The 7,807-nt window shown below is 43.7% G+C and overlaps 1 pseudogene; it reads left to right on the top strand.

Annotated features, from left to right (window-relative positions):
- Nucleotides 1-253: 253 nt before the first annotated feature.
- LOC116977372 lies at nucleotides 254-391 on the top strand (annotated as a pseudogene).
- Nucleotides 392-7,807: the final 7,416 nt, after the last annotated feature.

Genomic DNA, 7,807 nt, shown 5'->3' with positions numbered 1-7,807 from the left:
GGTAAAATCTGGATAGGAAGCAAAGTTTTGGACCAATTGAGGTACCATTAATAAGCAAAGCTTCATTATTGTGGCAACAACACACCCCACGCCTTTGTAGACAGTAAACCATTCACTGAAGTTGGTAGCATGAAAGTTGGACGGGAAAATCCTAGATCTTAGTCGAGCTCAGGGAAAATATGGGGCCATCTACAAGTTGGCAATAATTACACTTGTTGGTACTAATGATAATAACAACATATGTTTGGGTCATGTTTCGTACGAAAATAGCATTTCCCTCGGTAAGGATGAAAAGGTCCTAGTAGCCTTACAACACACAAATGGATGAGATTTAACCATGTAAAACTGCACAATGCTAGGATCCAAGCACAGAAATTGTCCAGAGTTGTTTCAGGGCAGTCTCAGTATTATGGCCAGGAATAGCTTTGGGGCATAAAAACGTCTGGGGGCGTCTAGACAAAAAAGAGCACCTTATGGAAAGGATGTTCCATCATGACAATTCCAACATAAGTACTATTGAGTCTGAACATTGAGTCTGAAGAAAGGTTTCGGCCCGAAACGTCGCCTATTTCCTTCGCTCCATAGATGCTGCTGCAGCCGCTGAGTTTCCCCAGCAATTTTGTGTACCTTGAGTCTGAAGAAGGGTTTCGGCCCGAAACGTCGCCTATTTCCTTCGCTCCATAGATGCTGCTGCACCCGCTGAGTTTCCCCAGCAATTTTGTGTACCTCCAACATAAGTACTATACTCATGGCCCACCCCATCAGCTGGGGCAGCAACCTCCAGCAGAGGTCTATACAGGGCAGACCTGTACCAAACAGGAAGAACCATACCTCCACGGGTCAACATGGGGGCCCATACCAGCAGCGCCATGTCAAGGGCTGCTGAAGCCTCCCTCATGAAAAAAGAGGGAGAGCCAGGGCAGTATGGCACTGACCCTGAAGTTGGAGGTATAGCGGAGGAGCATATCCCAAGGCACCGCAGGTCTACCTGGGTGCCCATACCAGCAGCACCATGTCAAGGGCTGCTGAAGCCTCCCTCATGCAAGAGCAGGGAGAGCCAGGGCAAAGTATGGCACTGACCCTGAAGGCACGATAGCATCGCTCCAGGTGAGCCGGATGTGGCATGTAAATTTACCATACCGGCAGGAACTGGTGAGGTAATATCAACAATATGACCTCTCCATATGAGCTCAATATGAGCTCCAAGAATCAAAACGCTATGAAACACCTGTAAATCGTGTGTCACTCAGAATGCCCACCATGAACCAGGTTATCTGGGGGCAAATGGGTGCAATCCTGCAATCGCAGGAACTAAGGCTGCAGAAAGTATTAAAACCAATCGGATCAGGCATAACGGCATTGGGCGGTCAGTCTAAGCCATTATCAGACACACAGCAGGATACATTGGGCCGGGTGTGTAACGCCCACTTCGAGATTAACTGCCTGAGAAAGAACTATCAGACCGACGTTAAATCCAAAGTTGCAGCACTGTGCTGATCATCAAACATACAGCCACCAAACTTGATATTTGGAGAAGTCCTGGCTAAGTAAGTCAAGGACCTAGATGACGAGGCAAGGATGGTCGGTCTTATTAAGAGTACTATCCCATCACTACGCCATTGGCGTGCACCAGTACATACTCCCACTAAAATTCGGAGGCAAAAGAACCCAGCAACCATGGAGGCACGAGCAGCTGGACTTGCCCAGGACATATCTCCTATAGACCAATCACCAATGGGGGTAGATTGCAAATGTTTATAATGAATAGTGCTGCATAACATCAGATCCTTTCACACTGGACAGCATTCAGGGGTTCAAATTGAGTTATTCTTGAATAACATCCACCCACTAAACATTCACCGTCGAAAATTGGTGTTTTCAAAACCAGAAACTTTACAGGTAAATGATAAAATTGAAACCATTATTCACAAAAGGTGTAATAAAAAAGACGGTTCGTCAGCCTCTGCAGTTTGTGTCTAAATATATTTCCCAAGCAAAAGAAGGATGGGGGGTGGCGAGCCATTCTGGATCTAACCCGACTGAATTCCTATGTCCAGTATAAGCTTTTAAAAGGAAACATTCGGTACTACTAAACAATTGGTTTCCAAAGGATATTATATGGCAAGTTTAGATCTGAAAGATGTATATTATTCAGTACCAACGTTCTGTCTGACTGTCTTATGCAGCTGTGTTTCTCGCTTTACCGGGAATAAAAATACAACCGTTACGGTTATTCTTAACATAAAATTTGCTGGGTTAGCCTGTGGTTCGGGAAACCAGCCTCTGCATGGTAAATCAATTATTCACTTATACATTCTGAGTGGACCAGTCCTGCGACTCGGACTGTCCGTCTAATTCATGTCTGCTCGCTGCAAATGCAGGGATAGCACCAAGAAAGGAAAGCATTACATCTCCTCTTCAGGAAATGGGAAGTGTTGTTTAAATATTTAAGTCACAGCTCATACGGCACAGATAACTAACAGCTTGCAGTTCGTTTCAAATGGGTCTTGACAAAATTAAGTTATAGGACCATTAACTGTGCCCAACGTGCTTCCCATCTTATTTACAGCAGCAATAGGGACCCACTCTGCCAGGGTTCACCCCTAATATCAAGGGAGAAAGGATATTTTTCACATGTTCCCAAGATAAGCACAGGGCTAATGGGATATTTAATGTGGTATTAATACTATTTCAACAGAGGGCTACAGGTACATCCTTAGTTGGCTCGGCTATCATAGGATGTTATCCTCAAGGCGCAGGTCAGCCAACGGGTTCAGTCACTACATATTGTGACTGCATAGGATGATTACATCTGCAAATAATATTATGTTTTAATATTTATATAAGCAGAATAGACATAAAATCTCAAACTAATTAATGACATACCTCATGAACCTTCGGTTATGGTCACATATATATAACAATACGTCAAGTTCGCGAAGAGCTTAGAGGCTCGGAACTAGCAATGTTGATAATATAAAAACCTTTAAAAGGGTATTGGGTTGGACCATCCCCAGGTGATCGAAACAGGGTTTGGCTCATACAGGAGCTGATACTGATATATTTCCGAGACTCACTCCACCAGGGCTGCTACAATTTCCACAGCAAGGGTTATAAAAAAATCATAATAACCCAAGGCCAGACCAGGGGTTTTGCCAACTTTACTTAGTTAGTTACTCCCGAATGAGAGGAGTTACTATTATTTATTCATTATGAATGTTTCCCTCATCTATCATTGAAGCAGCCGTGGTTGTGGTGACTCGATTCTCACGGCATGAAATCACAGAGCTTTGAAATCTTCACGGAATCACTCACGTGACTGAAGTAAAATAGTAAGATTAAACGAGAACTTACCAGTTTGAAGTTTGATCTTTATTTTATGAGGAGTTATGGTGAGCGATTACGTGCTCTCCGCTCCCGGACCTCCTCATCGCAAAGATCATCTGGTAGTTCTAGTCTTCTGAATCTTACTATGTTACTTCGACTGCTGTTATCTGTGATTTCACCCCGCTGCTTTGAAGAAGATACGCATGCGGCCTGGCGGAGCTTCTTCACGTAAACGCTCACCGTAACTCCTCATAAAATAAAGATCAAACTTCAAACTGGTAAGTTCTCGTTTAATCTTACTATTTTATTTGCATTGTCTGGAGGGCATACCAGTAGGCCAGAATTCTCACAATGTATTTAGGCACCCCCTCCGACTCATTTTAACAAACAGCTTTCTGCAATTAACACGATCAAAGGCTTTGGAAGCGATATTTTGGAGCGATATATTTGATATATTTACAAAGCTTTTCAAGTCCACAATAGAACCTAAAACGGAATGGATTATATTTGGAATAATAGTAGAAGATATCAATTTAAATAAAGACCAAAACGTTTTTTTTAATTATGGGTTAATAATTGGAAAGAAATTGATACAGGTGCACAACCTTTTATCCGAAAGCCTTGGGACCAGACACTTCTCGGATTTCGGAATTTTTCGGATTTCCGAATGGAAGATTTTTAGCGTAGATTAGGTAAGTAGCGCGGGCGGCTTGAAAAGTCTGGAGCGGCTGCCTCCTCCCCGGAGACCGGGGAATCATTGTAAATCATTGCTTGAATATTAGTCAGTTAGTTTGGAGGGATTTTATGTGGTGGGGGGGGGGGCGAAGGGGGAAACTTTAATTCTTAGTCCCCTACCTGGTCGCAGAGGCGGGGAGCGGGCAATGCCTTACCGGGTCGCCGTGCTGTAAGCTCCGGAGCGCTGTGGCCGCCGACTCCCAACATCGCGGAGCTGGGGGCTGCGGGCGTCCGGCCGCGGGCGGCGCCGGTTGTAGCTCCGACCCCGGCAACTCTACCCCTGGCTGCGCGATGCTCCAAATCCAGCGCCGCCCGCGGCCGGACGCCCGCAGCCCCAGCTCCGCGATGTTGGGAGTCGGCGGCGTCGCAGCGCTGGGATACCAGCGGGAGCGGGCAATGCCTTACCGGGTCGCCGTGCGGTAAGCTCCGGAGAAATGTGGTCGCCGACACACAACATCGCGGAGCTGGGTCTGCGGGCGTCCGGCTGTGGGCGCCGCTGGATTTGGAGCGCCGCGCAGCCAGGGGTAGAGTTGCCGGGGTCAGAGCTACAACCGGCGCCGCCCGCAGCCCCAGCTCCGCGATGTTGGGAGTCAGCGGCCACAGCGCTCCGGAGCTTACTGCCGGCGACCCGGTAAGGCATTGCCCGCTCCCCGCCTCTCCGACCAGGTAGGGGACTAAGAATTAAAGTTTCCCCCTTCACCCCCCCCCCCCCCCTTTCACATAAAAGCCCTCCAAACCAACTGACTTAACATTTAAGCAATGATTTACAGATGTTTAAGTGTCTCCCCGGTCTCCGGGGAGGAGGCAGTTGCTACAGTAGTACAGACCTGGGTTGACCGTGGGTCATTTCGGGTCAAGTTTGGCGCCAAACGCGAGCTTTGGTGTGCAGACGACATCCTGGAAAAAATGTCCGTTTTTCAGAGCTTTTCGGTTTCCGGAACTCCGGATAAAAGGTTGTACACCTGTACTTAAATTTTGGAAAAATACAACCATACCATGACCAATTCTTAAGGAGTTGGTCTCCTTTCATCGACCTTTTGGAATCATGTGATGCAGCGGTACCGTAAAGATTGCTGATTTCAGTTCATGCCGTGGATAGATCTACATCTCCGAATAAAGATTTGAAAATTTCTCTTTTAAGGGGCCTTCTCTCCTATTTCTATTTTCCACTTTTTCTTTTTTTTATATACACACTTCACCCGTTTTTCTATTCTCTACCATCTATTTTTCCTCTTTTTCCCCTTTCTATTGTTTTCTTTTTCTTGTCTTGCTTACTTCCTTCTCAAAACATAAAACTAGAGGTTGTACATAGAATGGATTACACCTAAAATTAGGTTCCACTGTACTGTTTTGTACTGTATTAACTTCTAATAAAATAAAAAATAAAAAAAAGGCTTTGGAAGCATCAATAAAGCACATAAGGATTGAAGAGTTTTTGCCTCTATATTTGTTTACAATCTCCTTTAGGGCATATATGCATAAGTCAGTGCCATGTTTAGCTTCAAAACCAAACTGGTTATCTATGGAGTTAACAAACTCATTTACTCTATCCAGCAGAACGCTTTCTAAAACTTTTGACAATATGCTGGCTAAAGCTATGGGCCTGTAATTATTTAGGCTATCTAGTTTACCAGCTTTGTCCTTAATGACCGGTACTAACAGAACAGACAACATTGAGTCTGGTAACAAGCCATGAATCATAAATCCAGTAAAACAAATAGCAAGGAGAGGAGCTATACTCGCATACTTAAGATGTTCAGCAGAAATATGATCCAAGCCACTTGCTTTGTTGTTGGACAGCTTGTTCATGGCATGATACACCTCATGTGACATAATCACCATTGAGTCATTACTCTCAATATTGACTCTGCACACAGACACCTTCACGTCAACCAAAACTCCAATCTTCCAACTTTTATGTTTTCAAATCACTGTTCTTACAATACCTCTATGCATGTTAAGGCCTCACAGTGAGTCTCCTCAGTTGCAGATATAATTAACAATTCATTTTACTCAAGCAAGCATACTATTGAGGATAAATGGGGATACTGTGGATAGGATGAGCTGTTTTAAATATCTGGGAGTCCACATCTCTGAGGATATGACATGGACATCACACGCCGCAGCACTCGTGAGTAAGGCAAGGCAGCGCCTTTACCACGTCAGGCAATTGAGGAAATTCAGAGTGTCTCCGAGGATCCTCCAGTGCTTCTACTCAGCGGCTGTGGAAAGCATCTTCTCCGGAAATATCACCATCTTGTTTATGAATTGCTCTGCCCAGGACAAGAAGGCTCTGCAGAGAGTAGTGCGTTCGGCCGAACGCACTATGGGAACTTCACTCGCCCCCCTGCAGGAACTATACATCAGGAGGTGCAACTCCAGAGCCAATAAAATCATGGGAGACCCCTTCCACCCCTTCCACCCAGCTGCTACGGTCAGGCAAACGCCTCAGTTGCCATGCTGTGAGAGCGGAGAGGTTGAGAAGGAGTTTCTTCCCAGAGGCCATTCGGACTGTAAACTCCTATCTCACCAGGGACTAACTTTACTGAACCTTTTTCCATCCGGCCACAATATTTAATATGTAAAAGAATATGTGATTCTGTTTGTAGTTTGTTTGCTTGTTTGCTTGTTTGTCTTTGTGCACAAAGTCCGCGAGCATTGCCACTTTTCACTTCACTGCACATCTCGTATGTTTATGTGACGAATAAATTTGACTTGACTTGACTTGACTGTTCAACTCATGATACTTCACGGTGTTCTTTTATTTCAGTATTCCTCTTTCAACATTAGTCACCCCATCACATTCACCTGTTATATATGACAGTTAATTCAGAAAGTAATCAGACCTCTTCACTTTTTCCACATTCCGTTACGTTACAGCCTTATTTTAAAATGGATAAAAAAAATTTTTAAACACAATACCCCAGAATGAAGAAGCAAAAACAGGTGTTTAGAAATTTTTGCAAAGTAATTAAAAAGAAATAACAGTTAGTTGTGGTAGAATGTTTCAGTTGCTTGACAACAGTTGGGAAGAAACTGTCCCTGAATCTGGAGGTGTGCATTTTCGCACTTCTATACCTCTTGCCAGATGGGAGAAGAACAAGTGGCCAGGGTAAATTTATATGTTCCTAATTCTTTGCCTCCATTTCTAAAATGTAACATATTTTGGAATGTTTACCTATTAAATCATTAACAAAGGGTGATTCCTTGCACAAAGTTTTCAAATGTGATTGTTTTCCAGTAGGTATGAATGTATAAAAATAATTGTGGTCACTTTTTACAGTTGCAATAATGATTTGGGGTTTTGTGAACTAAAGCTTTTGAAAATTATTACTTTGGGACCATAGTTTGTAGAAATAATGATTGTTTTTAATGAGCGTTTAACATTTATGCCTGATTTTTGAGTCAGGATTTTATTTGGTGAGACATGGCTCAACGGTGGCTTACGAGGGAAATTAGGGATAGTGTTAAATCCAAGGAAGAGGCATATAAATTGGCCAGAGGAAGCAGCAACCGGAGGACTGGAAGAAATTTAGAATTCAACAGAGGAGGACAAAGGGGTTAATTAAGAGGGGGAAAAGAATGCATGAAAGAATATAAAAACGGAATGTAAAAGCTTCTATAGATATGTAAATAGGAAAAGATTAGTGAAGACAAATGTAGGTACCTTACAGTCAGAAACAGGTGAATTTATAATGGTAAACAAGGAAATGGCTGACCAGTTAAACAAGTACTTTGTATGTGT

Source organism: Amblyraja radiata, chromosome 9 (genome assembly GCF_010909765.2).
Source record: "Amblyraja radiata isolate CabotCenter1 chromosome 9, sAmbRad1.1.pri, whole genome shotgun sequence".
In the NCBI taxonomy this organism is placed as follows: Eukaryota; Metazoa; Chordata; class Chondrichthyes; order Rajiformes; family Rajidae; genus Amblyraja; species Amblyraja radiata.
Note: the sequence above shows the minus strand (reverse complement) of the source record. Positions and strands in the feature narration are given on the sequence as shown.